This window comes from Mastomys coucha, unplaced genomic scaffold, assembly GCF_008632895.1.
Source record: "Mastomys coucha isolate ucsf_1 unplaced genomic scaffold, UCSF_Mcou_1 pScaffold20, whole genome shotgun sequence".
Taxonomy (NCBI): Eukaryota; Metazoa; Chordata; class Mammalia; order Rodentia; family Muridae; genus Mastomys; species Mastomys coucha.
Genome location: NW_022196903.1, coordinates 64318614 through 64339749, shown reverse-complemented (window position 1 = coordinate 64339749; position 21136 = coordinate 64318614). Strand labels below are relative to the sequence as shown.

Genomic DNA, 21136 nt, shown 5'->3' with positions numbered 1-21136 from the left:
TTTTCACCACTTAAATATTTTAAATCTAAGTGCCTATATCAGCATCCACAGCACAGACAAAGAAAAGGGGACCATTTGCTTTGGCAATTTTATCTGATTGTTGACACTCAAACCAGACTCCTAGGGCATTTCTAGACTTATTGAGTGTTTCCTAACAATTGCTTTATTTAACTTATCAGGATCATCGCTTACTCTTGTTCTAGAGATGTCTAGGAATCTAGGTGTGATTTGCTTCAGGTTTTCTGTGGGGGTTAGGAGCACTGAGGGGTCAGTGTGAAGCTGCATCATGGATCCTGCCTTTTCCCATTTTAGTTCCTTTTTTGTCAGTTCTCTTTCTTAGAGATGCATTTCTCTAAGCAATTTCTCATTTGGCAAAACTTAAAAAAAATCAGCTTCAAAGGGAATACTGCATGGCCCTTTTTCATGTTAAGGTGGTCGTTTCCACATTATCATGCTCAAAGAAAGACCAATGAAAATTCTTCACATTGCCATGCAGAGACAACAGTTTGTTAGAGGTGGAGAGCTCTTCACAGTCACGGAATCCAATCAGTCCCCTTGTGTTACAGACAGGGAAACTGGGACCTAGTGAGTTGCTTAAGATGGGGGAACAAGGTAGAGCTGACCAGAGGCTCCAGTCTTTCTCTGTGACAGCGCTGTGGCCATTTCATGCTTGTTATGATGCTCAGAGTATGAGTGAAAAGAGACCCAGCAAGTGTCAGTCATGGCTGGGAGCTCCTTGTAATCATGGAGCCCATTGCAGTTACTAAACTCTTAAACACATACAGAGGCATGGATATGTAGAAGAAGGCTTACTTAACAGTTCATGAGATAGTCTTAATCCACCAGCTTTTTAAAAACAATGCTTTGATGTGATTTATGAATTATCAAAGGAAAAGGTCATTAATGAAAGGAAGCTAGACATGCTGCTTAAGTTTGTTTTAGTCACGATCCTTAAAATTGTCCTTTTTAACTCAAAATACCTGGTCCTTAAGTAAGGCAACAAATGTGGAATTTTTTGAGGTGACTCAGCAAACTCTGGACATTTTCTTATTTCTGCATTGAGGTTTTTGTGATGTGTGTACACATGTGTGTGTGCAGGTGCATGTGAGTGTATGTGCATGTATGTGTGTGTGTACATGGATGCCAGAGGACAACTGCTGGTGTTGTTCATAAAAGTGCCATTCACCCTTATGTTTTAGAGACAAGTCCTTTCATGGGCTTGATGCTCACTGAGAAAGCCAGCTTGGCTGGCTAGTGAGTCTCAAGAATCTAGCCTTTCCAAGTGTGTATCACTGTTTCTGGCTATTTTTACATGGGATCTGGGGATGAACAGACAAGGCAGGTACTCTTTTTATTGAGCTGTAATCCAAGCTCTGAATTGAGATGAAAAACAATTGTGTGTATATGTGTGGATCTGTTGGATATTTATGCCACATGTGTTTGGATTCCTGTAGAAGCCCCAAGACAGAGTCAGATCCTGTAGAAAGTTACAGGTGATTGTGAGGCACCAGATGTGGGTTCTGGAGTCTTAACCTGGCTCCTCTGCAGGAGCAGCAGTGCTTTCAGGCTCTGAGCCACCCTCTGGCCCTGGGATTGAGATTTTTTTTTTAATCTTTTTTATGTGGGGTGCTGGGGATTTGAACTCAGGTCCCTATGCTTGCCCAGCAAGTGCTTTACTCACTGAGCCCTCTCCCCAGCCTCTTGATTTCTCCCTTCTTTCCTTCCTTCTCTCCCTCTCTCCCTCCCTCCCTCCTTCCCTTCCTCCGTCCCTCCCTCCCTCCTTCCCTTCCTTCCTTCCTTCCTTCCTTCCTTCCTTCCTTCCTTCCTTCCTTCTTTCCTTCCTTTCTTTGCTAAAGAAATTGAGTTTGCAGAAATTTAAAAACTGTACATAGTAAGTCTTTTAAGTTATCAGGTTTTGATAGAGAAAGATGATCTAATAGGACGATTTAAACCTTGAAAAGTCTTTCAGTTTGAATGGCAGATCCTCAGAAGGAAGGTAGTGTCACCTGGCCTTTGTGTCCCTGGTGAGATGCTCTAGACAGGACTGTGGCCTCTGTGTCCCTGGTGAGATGCTCTAGATGGGACTGTGGCCTCTGTGTCCCTGGTGAGATGCTCTAGACAGTACTGTGGCTTATGTTCTGGCATAAAGACACAGAAGAGTGAAACTTCTAGTCTGAGCTTTGGAGTTCGTTTAGCAGTGTTCACATGTATTGATAACACTAAGAATACAGACCTGGAAAATGGCTTAGTGGGTGAAGGCACTTGCCACAAGTCTGACAACCTGAATTCAAGCCCCAGAACTTACATGGTAGAAAGAGAGAATTGATTCCCCCCAAGTAGCCCTTTACCTTGATATGTATGCTATGGTACACTCGGGGATGTGTGTGTGTGTGTGTGTGTGTGTGTGTGTGTGTGCACCCACACAAATGAACAATGTAAAAAATAGCACCATTTACCTTCCATCAATCCTTCCCTAAGTGCTGCTGTTACTATAGTGATAATCACACCCAGAAGTGTGCTTTGTTATTATCTTAAAAAATTTACAAGTGGGGAAAATGAAGTCTAGGTAAAGTTAGCAGTTAGGTCAAGGCCAATCACCCAGGTAGAGAAGGAGCTAGGGCCATAGTCAGCTTTGCCAGCTTCACAGTTTGTCATTTTCCCACTGCAGTTTTGTTAGGATACTGATGACATGATGAGATGTTTTCCTGCCTTTATTGACAAATCATTCTGAGGCCTGTTTCCTTTCCCTTGGCTGTAGAGCAGGGAGCACAGAACCCTAGGCCCCTCAGTTTTGGCCAATGGTATGCTGTTCCCTCTTTAATTTCTCATTCTTTCTGCTTAATCAGCAAATAGGGACTACACACTAGCCAGGATATCAACTGTTCTTCCCTCTGACTTTGCCTTGTTTTCTCCCTTGGTGTTGGGGCTCAAGCTCAGGGGAGAGAAAAACTGGGAATCTTAGGGCAAATGACTCCACATCTGGATGGCCTACATGCCAGCAAAACTTGGCTTCTTTGCTGTTGCTCATCCAGCCTGTGTCCTGCACCTTCATGGCAGTGGGGCAGTGAGAAAAGCCTGTTTTCATTTCTTCTTTTTCGAAGTCCATCTGCACTGCACAGGTGCAGGGCTTGGGTCTTAAAATAGAAACTTCGTTCTGTGTGATGTGGCACAGTGGAAACCCCCTGGCTTCATTACCTCATGTTCAGATTAACGAAATGGTGATCTGTCCCTTCCCTGTGGCATTTTCCTGGCTTCTTACGAGACCTTTCATTTCTCAGTTGGCTTCTCTAGTTTCTCTGTAACAGGACTTGATCTTGGTGGTGTTAAGGTCCTTCCTGCCTTTGATTTCCTGTGCTTGCGTTTCTAATTAGGACTCTGCTATGGAATTCTCTTCATCTTGTTGGATTCTCCCAGACATGCTGCTCTGGCAAGGATAGCTGCGGCTAATGATGGTTTATTGATATTTAAAATTTCTTGTTTCACCATTTTAACATGATGTTTAACCTGTTGTAGTCACCCTAAAATGATTAGGTACACTCAAAAGCTTGATTAAGGTCTCATGTGTACATTTTTGAATGACAGAAAATAAGAGATGATTCAATTTAAAATTTGGGATGGGTCTTTCCATGACAACTGGTCTTACTTTTTGGCTTAAACAGTAAAAGTTCTCCTTAGGAGCTCAACATCTTGAGAGATTATGCTGTAAAACATTGGTATTTATTAAAATTTACTAATTTCTACAACAACTCCAAGAAAAGGGTTTTATTTATTTATTTATTTATTTATTTATTTTAAGATAGTATTTTCTGTATAGCCCTGGCTGTCCTGAAACTCACTCTGTAGACCAGGTTGGTCTCAAACTCAAAAATCCACCTGCCTTTGCCTCCCAAGTGCTGGGATTAAGGGTGTGTGCCACCACTGCCTGGCTATTATTAATTTAAGAACAATATATTGAGGGTCAGGCTCTAGTAACAATACCATGTGTAAATTAAACAAGAGAAGAGTCATAGTACCACTCAGCAAGTGTCTGGCTAAGTGTCAAGAAAATGATCACTCTGGGTCAAATGATTGGCTCTGTCTCCTCTACTGTGAGCACCAGCTCCTGGATTAACTATGAGTCTAGGAAATGTTTAAGATGAGCCCTCTGATCTCAACTAAGTTAGCAATTTTATTATTTGTTTGGTTGTTGTTATTGTTGTGGTGCTCGAGTTCAAGGCCTTGGGTGTGCCAGTGAACTCATCACTACTGGGCTACACGTCAACCCATTGTCAAACAAGCTAGCAGTGTTTTCATGGGACCCAATGAATACAGATGAAACAATCACCACATAGATTGTTAGGACATGAACAGTTGATAGATTGGATCAAACATACCCCAGGGAGAGCAGGTGGATTCTCACAGTGATGGAGGCTGTGGAGGGCCAGCACAGATGATCATTGTAGGAAAAAGTCAAGACCACAGATATGAGCTGTAATGACAGAGAGAAGACCAAGTTAGCCAGGAATGAGAATAATGCACAGTGTTCAAAGTCCAGAGTTCAAGGGAGAAACAAGTGCTCTGAGTGCACAGAGCTGAACATGAAGTTGTGATTTTTGTGGCTGACCCAGGGCTATGCATGGAGTATGCAGATAAATATCAGAAAAGAACATAATGTGAGAACTGAAAGTAATGGATGCTAGGGTTAGAGATTTACAGGTGGATTTCAAAGGCTTTCTTTTTAATAATTGACATAGATACCTTTTAAAAAATATTGAATAATGACTGGGTTGAATAATCAAGTGGTCCCCACCTGAGAACTCCATCCATCTCTGGGGCAGAACTTCCTTTCTGGCTTGTGTCTTAGCCTTGGGTGGATGGTTTTCTTAAAGAATGTGCGATGTAACGCAGAGGGTGATGGAACGCTTCTGTTTGTCTTGCTGTGGCTCTGTCTTCCCACATTCTCTTATAACCTAGTATTGAGTCCAAAGGGAGGGGAGGCTCTGGAAGCTCAGATGTCAGGCTTCAGGGATTTGTCCTACTGTTCATTTGGAAAACTACCCAGTTCTTCTAAGAACCAATAGAAGTACAAATCCTTAAAAAAAAAAAAAAAAAAAAGAAAAGAGTAAAAAGAATATGGTAAGCAATTGTCAGTTTACCAAGTAGACAACAGGGTAGAGGATTTACATCGTCTTTTTGAGTTGTGTGTGTATGTGTGTGTGTATGTGTGTGTGTGTATGTGTTCACATGCGTGCATGTTTTATGTGTATAATTTGTGTATTTGGATGTGAGTTCAGACACATGCTGCTTTGTGTGGAAGTCAGAGGTATTGGTCCTCATTTTTTCTTCGTTTGAGAGAGGATCCTTGTTTGCCATTACACATTCCAGCCTGATTAGCCTGCATACATCCTTCTAGGGATTATGTAGTTTCCACCTCCCATGTCCCTGTAGGCATGCTGCAATTAGAGATGTGTCCTACTGTGTCTGATTCTTTGTGGGGATCTGAACTCAGGTCTTCGTGCTTGGATTCATTCAAGTGCTTTAACTGCTGGGGCATCTCCCCATCTGTACATCTTTCTTGGCTGATGGAGGCTTTAATTCTCAAAAGAACACCTTATAAACTAAAAGTTTTGGCTCCCCAGCAATGTGCAAATTTCATGTAGCACTTTATACAGCAGCTAGCAGTACTTCGTACTCTGGGACTTGAACTGGGTTCTTGCCGAGGAGAGGAACCTGAGACCACACAACACAATTGTGACATTTGTGATTCAAGTCACACTAACAGCTGGAAGTTTTACCTAAGCCAACTCAGGAAAGCTTGCCCAATGCAGCCATCCCCTAAGTCCACAAGTGTTAGCACCAGTGAGTGTAGTGACCAAATTCCTGTCTGAGTTAGAGTTAAACAGGGTGGCTGACATGCTCTGGCCTTTCTGTCACTGAGGGGACACTCACCTCTCATGCTACTGGACAGCTTTCCAGGGTCTCCTGGCCTAAGTTAGGTAAAGAGTGTAGAGAAAGAGCAGAATGGAAAGTCCTGAGATCTGGTTTCTAATCTTGTTTTAATGTTAGCTACTAACAAGGTGGGGTAAGTCAGACCACCACTGTAAGGCATGCACACCTGGCCTCTAACCTTGAGACTCTTTCTTATGTCTGTAAAACAGTTTTAACTCAAATTAAAAGTGGTCAGTTTTTTTCCTTTTTTAAAAATTAGATGTTTTCCTTATTTACAATATCTCCTTTCTCAGGTTCCCCTCCAATAAAATAAAAAAACAAAAACTAAAACAAACCCCTGTTCCCTCCCCCTCCTCCCTGCTCACCACCCCACCCTCTCCTGCTTACTGGCCCTAGCATTCCCCTACACTGGGGCATAGAACCTTCACAGGGCCAAGGGCCTCTCCTCCTATTGATGACCAACTTGGCCATCCTCTGCTATACACATGCTGCTGGAGCCATGAGTCCCACCATGTGTACTCTTTGGTTGGTGTTTTAGTCCCTGGGAGCTCTGAGGGTACTAGTTCATTCATACTGTTGTTCATCCTAAGGGGCTGCAAACCCTTCAGCTCCTTTGGTCCTTTCTCTAGCTCCTTCATTGGAGACCCATACTCAGTCCAATGGATGACAATGGAGTACTACTTAGCTATTAAAAACAATGAATTTATGAAATTCTTGGGGAAATGGATGGATCTGGGGAATATCATCCTGAGTGAGGTAACCCAATCACAAAAGAATGCACATGGTATGCATTCTCTGATAAGTGGATATTAGCCTAGAAGATCAGAATACACAAAGTACAAAACACAAACCATAAGAAACTCAAGAAGGAGGAAGACCAAAATGGTCAGTTTTTAAAAATAAATCTGGAAGGTTTACAGATCACTTTTATGTATGTATACATTGCAGTAAATGTTGAAAAGTCTTTTTAGAAGATGTATTCTTCTTATTAAATGAGGTTGTTTGAGAAATTTGTCTGGACACACACACACACCACACACACACACATCTCTTCCACTTGTGAAACTCCAGTAATTTTAAAGCAATCAGAGTGATTAAGCCATTCTTTCCCTGTAACCCTGACATGGGACTAAATCACTTGACCCCAGTGTAGATTAGCTCTCTTGACACTAACAACAAATGACTGTGTGTACTCAGAGGTAGTGAGTATGGCCATGGCACTGGGAGGAGGGTGGTGCTGGTGGAATAGGACCAGATCCAGAGTCAAGAACCAGAAAAATGATTGCTAGCTGTCTGGCTCCAGAAGGTGGGGTCTGCTGTGCTTACAGAAGTGTTTCTGGAGCTTCAGGCTACAATGCAGAGATATGACACAAGGACAAGTAGAAAAATACACACAGAGTGGATTGCCTGCGTAGCAGGACACTTCAGGAGCCAGTGACATTAATCCAGGCAATTGATTGTGTGCACAGAAGGCCTGACTGCATAGGGCAGGTGTGGGAGGTGCCTTCCACTTGAGCAAGTCTCTAGACAGTTCCGCTTCTTCACCTGTAAACAGAAGGTAATAATGTCACACTCTGTCAGTCAGTGTATCCAGAAAACAAACACACCCATGCTTATAGAAAAACAACCCTTTAAAGCCCGACAAACATACTCATTTGCCATCAACAACTCATTTGCTCATCTATTCATTTATTCAACAGATGCCGTTCTGACCAAGCAAGGTGTTAAGCTTTGTAAAAAGCTCTGTAACAACTATAAAATTAAGTAATGTTCAAGGTTTGAAAAACCCTGGCTCTGGTTTCCAATGAGTGGCAGTAAATTATAAACTGAGGCATGGAAATCAAGAATGGCTTTCTCTAAGTTTTCTGTGATTACAATCACAAAATGCTTTGGCAGACACACTTTTCAAGGGAACCGTGTCAGTTCCTGCTTATTGGACAACAGATCCTATCTCTTCACAGTTCATGAAATATATTTATAAAAGTTTACTATGTAGAGTTTATTATAGTTATGTACATTATTGTTCTGTGGTACTGGGGATTAAATTTGGGGCTTTACACATGTTAGGCAAGCACTCTCCCTTGCTTCTTCAGCTATATAAATCTTTTGAGGCAAGGCCTCACTACCTTAACCAGGCTAGCTTCAAGTTTGCACCACAGCCTTGGCAAGTCTTAAACATGAGATCCTCCTGCCTCAGCTTCCCAAGTACCTGAGATTTTGAGGTTGTGCTACCAGACCCAGGAACTTGCACAAGTCAAATACGCATATGATAGATGGTATTTAGTAAATCCTGTGACATGGAAAATCGAAGAGGGTGAGTGTGGGGTGGAGAGCAGTAGATTTCCATTGCAGGTATGATGAAATTTCTTCAGGTCAGATGGAAGGAGACCCAAGCTTTCATAGTCAGACATGCCTGAAGAGAAACAGCTCATAGGAGTTTCCAGGTTAACAGATTTGATGGCATTACAGTGAAGCCATTTATGTCTCAGTATTTTGGGACATTTCATGAATCTGGGAAACAAACTCAATTCCTCTGGAAGAGCAAACAGTCCATGCCTTAAATGCTGAGCCAATTCTCTAGCCCCGTTATGTGTATCTGGTATCTGACAACAAGGGTGATAATGTTCTCTGCCATGGTTGTATCAAGCAGGTCAGTGAAACAAATGTTAGGGATTTGTTTAATGACACTTAACATCTATTGCAACAAAGTATAGGACTGGAAAGAAGAAATGCTTTTCTTTTTCTTATGTGATAAGAAAAGGAGCTCACTGTATTTCTGAACATCCGTGTGTTAAAAAGCCACAATGAGGTTGAGAGTGGAGAGAGTCAGTAGGAGACCAATGAGCAGTCTGGACAAAGAATGGATTTATGTTTGTATGAACTTATGCTAGGGTGGCAGCAGTGGGGATGCTGCGCTGCCATTTATCACATATGCCTATGCTGCTTCCAGGACTTTGACCCTTTTTTTGGTAGTTATCCTTGGAAGATCCTGTCTGTAACTTTGAATTTATAATCCTAAAGGATGCCTGGTAGATGTAAATCAAAAGCAAGGCATTGCAGGGCTTTGAAGCATGAGATCTCCTAGCCTTTTGGCTGCAGTGGGTTATATTTTTATTGCCATAATCCAGGGGAATCTTTCCATATTGGTGTGGGCTGCCTTGGTTAACATCACCATTGGAGTCTCCAAAAGCATGTCATTTGAGAATGGATTTTGGAATATGGAGTGGCAGACCAGGTGACAAGTATTGCAACACACAACCTCATTCCTAGACACACACAGCCAAGTTCTTCAGTCATTGCAACCTCCCAATGTTTTCTTTCTTTTTTTTAATTCACGATTTTCTTCTCTATCTTCTCCCCTGTTTTTAAAAATCTTTTCTACATAGTCATTTAAAATTTTAATTGGGCATATCATGGAACTAAAGCACAAACATGAATTTGTTAAATAAAATACTTCATAAATACTCTAACCCATACCCATGAAGTATTCTCAATTGCTCCATAAAGAAAGAAAGAATGAATGAATGAAAGAAAGATTGGAGATGGTGGGACACACACCTGCAATTCTAGCATTCAGGAGGTTGAAGCAGGAGGATTGTGAAATTGAGGCCAACTTGGGTAGATTGTGAAATCCTGTCTTAATAAACCCAAATAAAAAAAAACTAAACCAGACATTCCCCCCTCCCCACCCACCCATAGACATGGATGGAGAAGGAAGAGAGGGAGAGGGAGAGAGGGAGATGGAGAGAGGGAGATAGAGAGGGAGATGGAGAGAGGGAGAGGGAGAGAGGGAGAGGGAGAGAGGGAGAGGGAGAAGGATAGGAACCCTGTAGAGGATGTTCCATTTAGTGCTTGGATGATGAACCTCATTCTGGAATTTCCTCATGTCTAGATTACTGTTTTTGGTTGATGACAAAAGAAGCTGTGCAGTGGAGCCCATGTGTCTGTCTGCCCTTATGTCTGTGCGAGAACATTGTGGACTGAGTAGAAGTAGGTCAGAAGCCCTTCTCTTCCTCTTCCTCCTTTCCAGGCGGCACATTTGAGACTTTGTGTGGAGGATGAGGGTCTGACTGGAAGGAAGGTGTGTCCTGATCACATGTGGGTCATGTTCCTGCACCAGAAGGGCAGAGCTTGCCACATCCTCCTGGTCCTGGAGTACCTTTTCCAATCTTCCTCTGATTTTAATGTGCAAGTCACATCTATAGGACAAAACAATTCAGGGATACCTGTTGGGACAAAAACTTACAATCTCTTATAATTTCTGTGTCAACTATGTCCTAATTCCCCAAGGTCATATATATTTTTGGTTGTTAGTTTTTGTTTGTTATGTTTTTGTTTGTTTTTTATTCTCCTGTATCTACACTGTTAGTTCACTCCTTAAAAAAATATCTCTGTATCATGAAAGGCCAAAAATATAAAGTTCATCATCACTCCCTGACTTGTGAACTGAAGGCAGGCCTAACTTGATTTGTAGGCCAATGAGTGTTTGTGATACTTCAGTATCCAGGGTCTCTGTTTTTACAAGGGTACAGAGCACACCCTCAACTTGGTGTCCTGGAGGGGAGAGGCAGCTGGATGGTTGGATCTCGTGAAACTCTATGCTCATGATTAGCAAGTGCACTTCTTTTATTCTTCAGTACAAAATATTAGTCTTTTGAGATACACATTGCAACATTTTCTACATTCCTTTATGGTACTGGATGGTGTGGATGGGGGAAAATATGTGAATTTGACTAGCTCTCTAGGCCTGGGATGAGATACAGGATTGGCAAACAATATCTTCATCTTGTGCCTCATTCTTCCTAATTGTGAGATTTTTTTTTAACACCCTTTCCTGTTAAATTGGTAAATGTGTCATTACATATTGGAAGAAACAAATATTTCAGTCTAAACTATAGGATTCCTTGTGAGATTACTGGAGGGAGAATATTTACTGGGCTCAGTTAATAATTAAAAACATGAACAATACATGGTGGTATGTGGTAAGCGCTAGGAAGGTGGAGGCAGATTTGAGGCTACTTTGTTCTACATAGTGAGTTCCAGGTCAGCCAGGGCTATCCAGAAGGAGGCTTTGTCTCAAAAACCAAATAGGCACAGCAACAGCAACAGCCACAAAAATCAAATTGTCAACCAAACAGATGAATAAAAAGATACTATAAAATGTGTGAGCATATGTGTTATGCCATTTCTTAAAATAAGTAAACTATATGTAGTTTTTCATTTACTGTCCAGAGTGGCCATGAGGCAGAGATTATATAGGCATTGCTTTAACATAAACAGAGAACTAAAGACAAAGGCAGAACAAATAAGCTTGTAATTGATGAATTCCCACTTGGCCCATTCCCAGTCAGAGGGCTGAAGCATTGGAATGATATGTGAGGATTGTCCTTGGTGCCAGGTAGTTCCCAACTTGGCTAGCATTTGGCAGGTGAGTGAGGGTATACACCTTCTTTGACCTTCAACACATGTTGTGTGCCCTTTTTGTAGCTTGGTTCTGTAGAGCTGTCTATATAATTCACCCATACCCACCTACTCCATATTGCAACTTCTGGTTGGTTGTGTCCACCTTAGACTGGGAGTGCCTTGACATTGGAACTTCTTATCATTGACTATATTGTTTATAGAACAAAATCCAGAAGCAGGTGCATGGAGACACCAATGATTAGAATCAAGTCCAGCATGGTTATATATCTCTATACATCTTAAATGGGAGGATTAAGGGTTTGAGACCAACCTAGGCTTCATAGTGAGATTCTGCCTCAAAAACTACCCACAAGATGAATAAAAGTGGTACTCACATATCCAAACACACAATTTCCATTTCCTGGATGTTGGGCTTTCTTGGTGAAGGTCAGATGACTTGCCTTGACTTGAGTAGGAACCAATGTCTAGAACGAATATGAAGACAGCCATCTACATGGAAAAGGGATATAGCAAGAAGAGAATACTCCTGTTGTGGGCTGTGGACGTTTACTGACAACTATCCTGAAATGCTGATATAGTCCATCCCTGTATTTCCTAGTCTTTCAGCCTCAAGATGACCAAGCTATTTAGCACAACTATTTTTTACCACTCTCAGGTACTTCAAGAACCTGTCTGGGCCCCCATGAAACATCTTTTCCACATGTCTTACATTGTATATGGGCCCAGTGACCATATCAGAACTCTTCAAGGACACTGGTTATTCCAAGTTGAGTTTTGACAGTGGAAAAGCACTGGGACTTGAGACTAACCTGGGGCTTGAGATGGAGTAATATCAAACAAGATGGAGGTGAGTATCATCTTCATCCCAGTGCTGGGTACAGCTTTGGCCAGGGGCTGGGGTGGGGAGCAGGTGTGTGAGGCTTTGGAAACTTGAAAGGGTGTGGAGTGCACCACCCAGCTTGTCAGAGGAGGATGGGAGCGAAAGCAACAGATGTGCCTAAGGTTCTGTTTTCAGTTCCTCAGAGGGTCTTCTTGATCAAAGCAGTGTGACGGTTGCTATGACAGTTGCTATCTTGGTCCATGGGACACTCCCTCATAAGGTAGCATTACTTTTTTTAATCTTCTCAGGCCAGTCACCATGAAAATCAATAACCAGTCTGGGGTAGGGGGATGGGTGGGGAGATATGGGTAGGTACTCTGTTCTATACTAAAATGGTGGAAGATGTTGGCTGATAATATTTTTTCCAAACAAATCTAACACTCTCTGTTGTTTCAGAGGTCAATAGAATCTTATTATTATATATCTACACTTAGATCCTTATTGCAATTTTAAAACATACCAGGTAGGAAATACTAGCTTCAAATCTCAATTCTGCCTCTCAGTACCAGATCTTAACATCCAATCCCCTATCAATTAAGTATTTAGTAATTATTTTTTAGACAGTTTCTCTGTGTAGCCAAAGCTGGTTTGAGCTTGAGGACTTCCTTCCTATTCTTCCTAGTGATGGGATCACAGGAGTGTACAACTATGCAGAGTCTACCATTTCATCCCCTAATCTGTTAAATGAGCCATTTGATTTCTGAGTCTTTTCCCCACTAGGATATTCACTGATACTTTGCTTCTGGAATCAGCAAACGTACACAAGAGCTAGTGAAGGAACAACATTGTTTTTGAATTGTGCCTCTTAATCATGCCAAGTTGGACTTAATTGGTTGTATGATCTCAGGCATAGCATTTATTCCCTCTTTAAGAAATGGGGTAGTACAAATTGCTTCAAGGGTTTCCTGAAGATTCAATGATGTGAGTTGAGACACTGTATCCACTACTGGCAGCAAAGTAGACCTCTGTTGTAACATGGCGCCTGTGGAGCCATCAGAGGATAGAAGATCTCTACATGGATTTCCCATTTGGTCATCAACATTTCACTGCTATGTCTTAGGTTGAGGACTAATTTTGCACTTGAATCCATGGTGGAATCAAAACTTACGTATTTATTATATAGATGGGTGATAGACAGTGAAGACCCTTATCCATTCGAACTTACAAACCAATGTTCTTTAAAATGTATATACAGAGCTCACTGTGTGGCAAATGTTGGGAAAGGCATGGTCCATTGGGCATTATAGCCCTGCCTTAAGCCTCATTCTCTATTATAGTGGGTCTCAACTTCCCTAATACAGTTCCTTATGTTGTTGTGACCCCAACCATAAAATGATTACTAAATAAGTAATTTTCCTACTGTTGTGAAATATATATATATATGTATATGTATATACGTATATATACACACACACATACACACACACACACACACACACACACACACACACACACATATATATATATATATATATAATTAGGACATCTGATATGCAATCTTTGTGAAAGGGTAGTCTGACCCTTAAAGGGGTGGTGACCCATAGCATGACCCATAGGTTGAGAACTACTACTCTATTCATTCTGTAACACTCAAATATGAGAACTTTAGCTCTAGCTTCTTCACCTATGAGTTACAGTTAATAACACCTCAGTGTGGGGTATGAGAAATTAAGGTGCCACATAGAGGCAATGCTAATGTCAGCCTTCCCTACTTCACTATTCCCTCCTCCCTGTCATTTTCTTTTTGAGTCTATGTAGAGAACCTCATAGCTTCAGAAAGACAAGGGGCCCATCTAGGTTTGGCAGGTGGACTCTTTTGTGAGATACTCAATCACACAGGATACTCAGTCTTGAGACAAGAGTGCAGGAAGATGGAAGGACAGAAAGGTTAAGAGCAAGGAGAGAGAAGCAGGCAGAAGCTGGGGAGAAGAGTGAGGAAGTGGTGTGTCAGCACACAGTGGAAAAGGGGCATTAGAATGGGAAAGGGTCAGGGATGTGTTAAGTGTGGGGAAATGGGAGAAGTAGGAACACAAGGACTATGTGTGAGCATCTGTAAGGAATCTTTCAGGGAGGAAAACATCGAGAGGAGCCAAGGAAAGGCACATAGCAGGTGGGAAGGACATTCTCTAGCAAGATCTCTATCTTTCCCCACCCATATTCTCTTCTCTTAGCTTCATCCTGCCTACAACCTTGAGTGGCTTAGATCAATCTACGGGGTCTTCTCAAACATCCAAAGTTACAACATCTAAGCAATACATGCTTACTGATGCCATGAACAATTCCCGACACATCTGTGCACCTCTCTGCAGTTATGTCTGGCACAGTCCCTTCTCCCTTTCTGTTGTGGTGAGTCATCTGTGCCTGTTCAAGGATGACACTTCCTCCTATATTTACTCACTGTGTCTCCTATCCAGGGACAGTGCTCCAGAATGGTCTCCTTTTGTACTGTGATACATTTTCTCTGCTGGATCCTTCTCATTAGCATTAGCAACACTGTCATTTCCCTGAATTTCACATATATCCTCTGCAGATACCGCCTTTCTTTCCATTCTTTCTCTACTTACTGCCTCATTTCTCTCTTTCCATTTTCTACTTCTTCCCATGAAATAGGTTCCCATGCATTCTGTGTCCAACACTTTTTCTCTCCTCTTCTCTTGCATCCTTTCTAATCACATTTTTGCCTTGCTTTCTGTAGAACTTCTCTCACTTAATTCAACAATGATCCTCAGCCTGCTGAGTCTGTCAGGCCACTTCCACTCCTGCCATCACCTTCCAGCACAGTTGAAACGTTTGTCCTCTTTGTAACATTTCACCTGGATTATTCTGGATCCTAGTGTACTGCCATTTTCCTAGTGTCCCCTGTCACCTGGTGAATTCTTTCTGTCTTTTTTCTGGCCCCTCTTCATTTTGCCAGCTTGCTAATGCTGGAGTGCCTCCTGGATCAGGACTTAGATTTTTCTAGTCATGCTCTCTAGTTGATCAGGGTGGCATCTCTGTTCCCAGCTCCCCCCCCCCCCCGACCTGATTCTGGATGTAGTATCTTGCTGTCATCTTGATGTCTGTGCTTGGTTATCTAACACTTGTGTTAGAGTCAATATGTTTGAGAAAAGTCTCCTAAGGCCCCAGCAATCAATCAATCCACTGTCTTCTGGCATAAGGACAGTTAATTAGATCAATGGAATGAAATAAAAAAGCTTAGGTTTAGACTCAACTTACATAACCAGTAGATTTTCACAAACTATTCCAAATCAATCCAGTGGAAGAGGGAAGTCTTTTTAAGCAAAAAGTATTGGGGCAGGTGCATCTCCATATGGAAAAGAAGCAACCCGAGCCTTACTTTACAGTATGAACAAAATTAGGCCTAGTGAGTGCTAGCCTTTTCTTCCAGACCTGAGCCCTCTGTTGGCATCCTATTTCTAGTTAAGACAACTGGGCCCTTCTAATTACAAGTTGAAGACTCTCAGTTTATCCTTGAATCTCACAGCTCCCCTGTTAGTGTGTCCCATCAGTCTGAGTTTCTAAGTAGCACCATGTCTTGCTTGAACTCCTGCCCACATCCATTCTTGAGGATTTATCTTCAACCAGAGGAAGCCAGATAATATATGTCAGGTGAAATTTATTCTTTTTTTTTTCAGTATTCTTTCTGTTGCCAAGCTTTATTCCTTGCATCTCCATTTCTTAAATTCAAAACTACCAACCTGCACTTATTCGAAGTAAAATTAATGCTTTCTATGATTCTAGGGGGTCTGTTGACCTGAGTGTCATCCCTCTAGTCCTGAGCTATGTATACATCAGGCACAGGCTCACCATAGGTCTTTCCACTGCTACTCATTGACATGTGAGATAGCAGCTGGTATATTTGGGGAATTTTGTAGACATTCACTGAATAAAATAACTGAAATTCAGATAATTATGTTATCAATTCCCCCACATTGTCTTATCTTACTGTATTTTATAGGATTGATTCAACTTCCCTGATTATTGCTTGGCTGTTTGATGGAATATAAGAGCAATTATGGCAGGAACTATGGGTTGTTTCTCACAGGACTTCATATTTTCCACTACTGGCAGTATCAGGAAAGGCACATGGGAGTGGCTTACCTTCTCCATTGTGTCAATATATGAGTGTTTATGAGGTCCATCTTTATTTGAGTCTTAGTGAATTTATGTTCTGGGACAACAATGTAATTATGGCTTTACTCTGATCACAATGGTAAGGAAAAGCATTGAGGATAGTTTTCTGCTGAGTAATTGACTAGGATGAGATGGAATGGTAAAAAAAAAAAGAATTTCTAGAAGTCACAAACTTAGCCTTTCAGTAGTTAGAGAATCTGAGGCAAGTCTTTGTCAGTTTCTCATCTATATAATGAGGAATATTGCCCTCAATTCCTTTCAGCACTGAAGCCTGAGACTATGCATGCTTGGCAAACACTACCATTGAGCTGTGCCTCTAGTCTGGTACTGGGTTATTAAATGTTAATTTAATCTATGATAAAGTATAGAGTATGATTCAGGTAAACTCCACATTAGTTCTCTGTGTAGTTAATATCAATCTCTATCCTTTAATGTCAAGTCTAGAAACCTTTTGCTAAAACTTGGGCTCACTAGCTGGACATAGAGGTATATGTCTTTAATCTCAGCACTTGAGAGGCAGAGGAAGGCAGATCTCTATGAGTTGAATCCAGCCTCAGCTACATAGTGAGTTCTCAGGACAACCAGAGTTTCATAATAAGACTCTGTTCCCACCCACCACCCAAAAAAGCCAAAACAAAAGAGCAAAGCAAAGCAAAACATAACAACAACAATACAACTTGGGATCACTTTTGAGGGCACATTTATTAGTTTAGCATAGTCTACACAGTTCTTTCTGATAGAAGTAGAATGAAACATATATAACATTTAAAAATTTCTAGTAGCCCCATAATAAAAATAAACCTGTGAAATTAAACTTATTAATATATTGATTTAACCCAATATATATAGAATTATCATCTTGACTTGAAGTCAAAATGTAAATTGTATAATAGTACTTATTAATTATATATATATTTTACAAACTCTTCAAAAATTTGTATTAAAGAACTGTAGCACATCTGAGTATGAACTAACCTCCCTTTACAAAGTTAGTGAGTAATAAACAGCACTGCTATTAGGAGATAAGAGGGCCTGATATATACACAAGCATACTGGGGGCCTGGTTGTAAGAAAGAAAGACTGTTGAGTTGACACAAGTGAAGAATTAAGTCTTGGCCTCATCAATAATTGCCAAGACTACGTGCACGTCACAGAAATACCCATCTTGGCTTCCTCTTTGTCCTTTCCGTTCTCTCTTATCCTGAGTCTATCAGCCTTTGCTTTTTTGCTTTCTCCTCCTCTATCTCCCTCCACTCCTTTCTCAGTCTCCTTATCATTCTCTTCCACTATTCTCCTCTCTACCTTTTCTATGAAATAACTTATTTAACTTGTAAAGTTCTTCAGAAGCAAATTTGAGGAATCATAGTTAATTCTGAAAACTCTTTTTTAATGAAATATTTTTATTAATTCTTTGAGAATTTTCTGTATTTAATTGTATTTGCCCCTAAGTCCTTCTCTAACTCTTCCCAAATCTACCCCAATTGCTATCCCCAAACTTCATGCCCTCTTTTCATTTCATTTTATTTTATTTTATTTTTTTTTGTTTTTGGTTTTTCGAGACAGGGCTTCTCTGTATAGCCCTGGCTGTCCTGGAACTCACTCTGTAGACTGGCCTCGAACTCAGAAATCCTCCTGCCTCTGTCTCCCAAGTGCTGGGCCTCTTTTTATTTTTAAAACAACTCATTAATTCAAGTTTCTGCTGTCTGCATACTCCTGGGTGTGACATCAGCCACAGGAACATGGTTGACCCATCAGAAGCTATACTCTTAAAGAAACTGAGTCTCCATTCCCCAGAAACCATCAACTGTCTGTAGCTCCTCAATAATTGCTGGGGGCTCATGAACACTTTCCCACTCTTTCATTTATAGACAATAAGTAAGTAAATAAGTAGGTAAATAAATAAATAAGTGCTAAAAATGGAAAGCTACTGCTCATTTGAAGTCAGAGGACCTCCTCTGAGACATAGACATTAGAGCTGGAAGAAACTCAAGAGAGCTCAATGCAGCTCTTTTTTCAGCTGACAGGTGCAAAGGGGGAAATCACACACCCAAAGGAACATGTGTGTGTGTGTGCATGTGTGTGGGCATGTGTGTGTGTGTATGTGGATGACTTGGCAGGAGTGACAGGAGGAGGTGGTGGCTTAGCTCTTGGACTGTTCCAATCTGTAACACTAAGATCTATTTTCTTGCTGCTTTTGTCTCAGTATTATCCATACACTCTCATAAGATGTCTAGGCCTAGTTATTATACAGTAGTTGACACTCCCCTCTGCACCATGGGTATGGGCCTTCCTCTTCTCTTCCAAGACTCAGACAAGCCCCACAGTGTGCTAAGAAACTGTCTCTGATATGGAGGACACAAACCTTGTTAAGGATGAGGAATGCAATGACAGGGCCTTCCTAGTTTTTCTTGACAGATCTCCTCTTCTTCCCTCTCCCCCTCCCATCCCTCCTCCTCCTCCTCCCCCTTCCTCCTCCCCCCTCCTCCTTCCTTCTTCTCCCTCTTCCCACTCAGTAGACCAGGCTAGCCTGGAATTCACAGAGACCTGCCACACATCTGCCTCCTGAGTGTTGGGATTACTATTCTTTTCTCTCATTTTTCTCTTGTCCTCCATCTTTCATTCTTCTTCCATTCTTTTCTTTCTCTGTCACATCTCTCCTCACCTTTCTCCTACCAAAAACTCATCAGACTCCATCCTGCACATCACTGAAAGTGATGTGCTCATTCACTGGCCAGGCTCACTGAGCTTTGAATATGAGGCCCACAGTGTGTCTAACTCTATGCATTTGCTATTCTTTTTAACCTCTACAACTTTTTGCCTGTCTAGTGCTTACCATCCTTACGCATCACACAGATAAGAAATCAAGTCCCATACAAGGTAACTATCTGACTTAGGACCACCTAGCCAGTACACAACACAGTTGAAAGCTGTTTCCACCATTTATATTTTAGAGTAGAAGGGATGTATGTTACTTACCAAGAGAAGTAGTCTGGATTTCTTGTGTATTTGATATTTAACTCATATTGACTTGAGCTTTCTAAATTTGAGGGGCTAGAGGGGCCTGTGAGTCAACACACCCATCTCTGGGCTGATGAGCACCTGCGACCACCTCATCAATTTATAAGGAAGGTCCTTGAAAATCAAGCTTTCCTTTTGGCTGTCTGCCTTTTACTGGTTTCCTGACTCTACCCTAACAAGATGCCACATACTGGGGCTTAAAACAATAGGAAGTTACCTTCCTTCTCACACTTCTGAAGGCAAGAAGTCTTAAGCAAAAGGGTATTGGCTGAGTTAGTTTCCTTTGGATACTTTGAGGGAGAAACCACTTCATACCTCTTTCCTTTGGTGGCTTCAGGAAGTCCTCAGTACTCCTCTTTGACTAGCAGCTGTGTCACTTCAGTCTGCCTCCATGATGACATGGTGCACTCTCTGCATGTCTCTTCATTTTTTTTTTTTTTGTCTCTTCATTTTTAATCTCTGTCTCTCTGTAAAGATGCCAAATATTGGAATTAGGACTTATTTGGATCCAGTATTGTGGAAAGCATGGGCCTATTGACTGTAAAAATCTTAGCAATTAGGATGTACATACAATATTTGTTTTTTAAATATGCTTGGTTTATTCACAAAACATTCCTTATAATATTATGCTAACATAAAAGTAAAGCAGATATCATACCAGGCGGGAAGCAGTTGTTTGGGCAAAAAAGGCTGTCGGGGTCCCATGGGGAATCTTCTTCAGTGAGAATGTTTTGGAAGCTTTAGAGAAGCCATGTTTCAGGCATACAGCAGAATGATCCTAGACACGATTCCCAAAGTTCCAAGTTTTACATAATTTCATTGGGCAGTAGCTTTGTGCTATCAGGGCTCACAGCTTGGGGCTGGTTCACTAGCACAGCACCATCACCTTGGAGGTAGTTCATTAGCATATCAAGGCCTCTCCTAGGTTTAGCGCCTATCTGTGCTGCCTGCTGGCTTGCTAGGGGCTTGCTTCTTGGGTTTAGGTCTTATTAGATCTATCTGGTGACAGCTGAGGCCTGATATTATGCCAAGGCACACAAAATGGCTTTTCACTAGTTACACAAAATGGCTTTTAAGTTATGGTCCTAACAAATATGGCCTCATCTTTGATGTAAACTTCACCTTCTTTGTCCAAATAGTTATTGTGTAATTATACTATAATGCCAAAATTAAGCATTTGACATTGATGCAATGTATGAATATAGTTCAACAACATTTTAACACATATCCAAATGTGTGTGACCACCACTGAAATCAGGACCGTGATTCTATGACATTGAAGGTCCTCTTTGTGACATCTCTTTGATTGTCACATCTGTTTTCTTATCCCTAACATCCCTAGATCCTAGGATAACTGATCTGTCCTCTTTCTCTATAATGGTATAATCTCACCAATGTTAAATAAAAAGAACTTGGCATGTGACATTAGATTATATTTTTTTCACAAAGCACAAGGTTGCACAGAATTATATAAATGCTTATATTCATTTCTTCTTTTTTTTATTGTGTGTTCTGTTTTAGTTAAGACTTGAACATATACATTTTGAGGAGGCATTTTTGTATTCATAGCCAGATTAGAGGCACTGTTGATTGATAAATTTGCTTCCCAGAAATGGGTGAACTAGGTCATATTATGTGAAAAGACACATTAAAAAAAAAAATTAAAAAGTTTCAAAAAAGCCGAGTGGTGGTGGCGCACACCTTTAATCCCAGCACTTGGGAGGCAGAGGCAGGTAGATTTCTGAGTTCGAG

The 21136-nt window shown here is 41.2% G+C and overlaps 1 long non-coding RNA gene across 7 annotated transcripts in view; it reads right to left on the bottom strand.

The window, feature by feature from the left end:
- Positions 1 to 19967, bottom strand: part of LOC116099052 — a 62308-nt gene extending 42341 nt beyond the window's left edge. For 3 of the 7 annotated variants that reach the window (XR_004122049.1, XR_004122051.1, XR_004122053.1), the window contains exons 1-5: positions 19700 to 19967; positions 11727 to 11841; positions 7324 to 8341; positions 4790 to 5071; positions 4374 to 4468 (exon numbers count right to left, since the gene is read on the bottom strand). This is a non-coding gene — a long non-coding RNA (uncharacterized LOC116099052). Of the gene's footprint in view, positions 1 to 4373; positions 4469 to 4789; positions 5072 to 7323; positions 8342 to 11726; positions 11842 to 12161; positions 12395 to 19699 lie in introns of those variants that run through there. The other 4 variants (XR_004122050.1, XR_004122052.1, XR_004122055.1 and 1 more) reach the window with 4 other exon arrangements.
- Positions 19968 to 21136: the final 1169 nt, after the last annotated feature.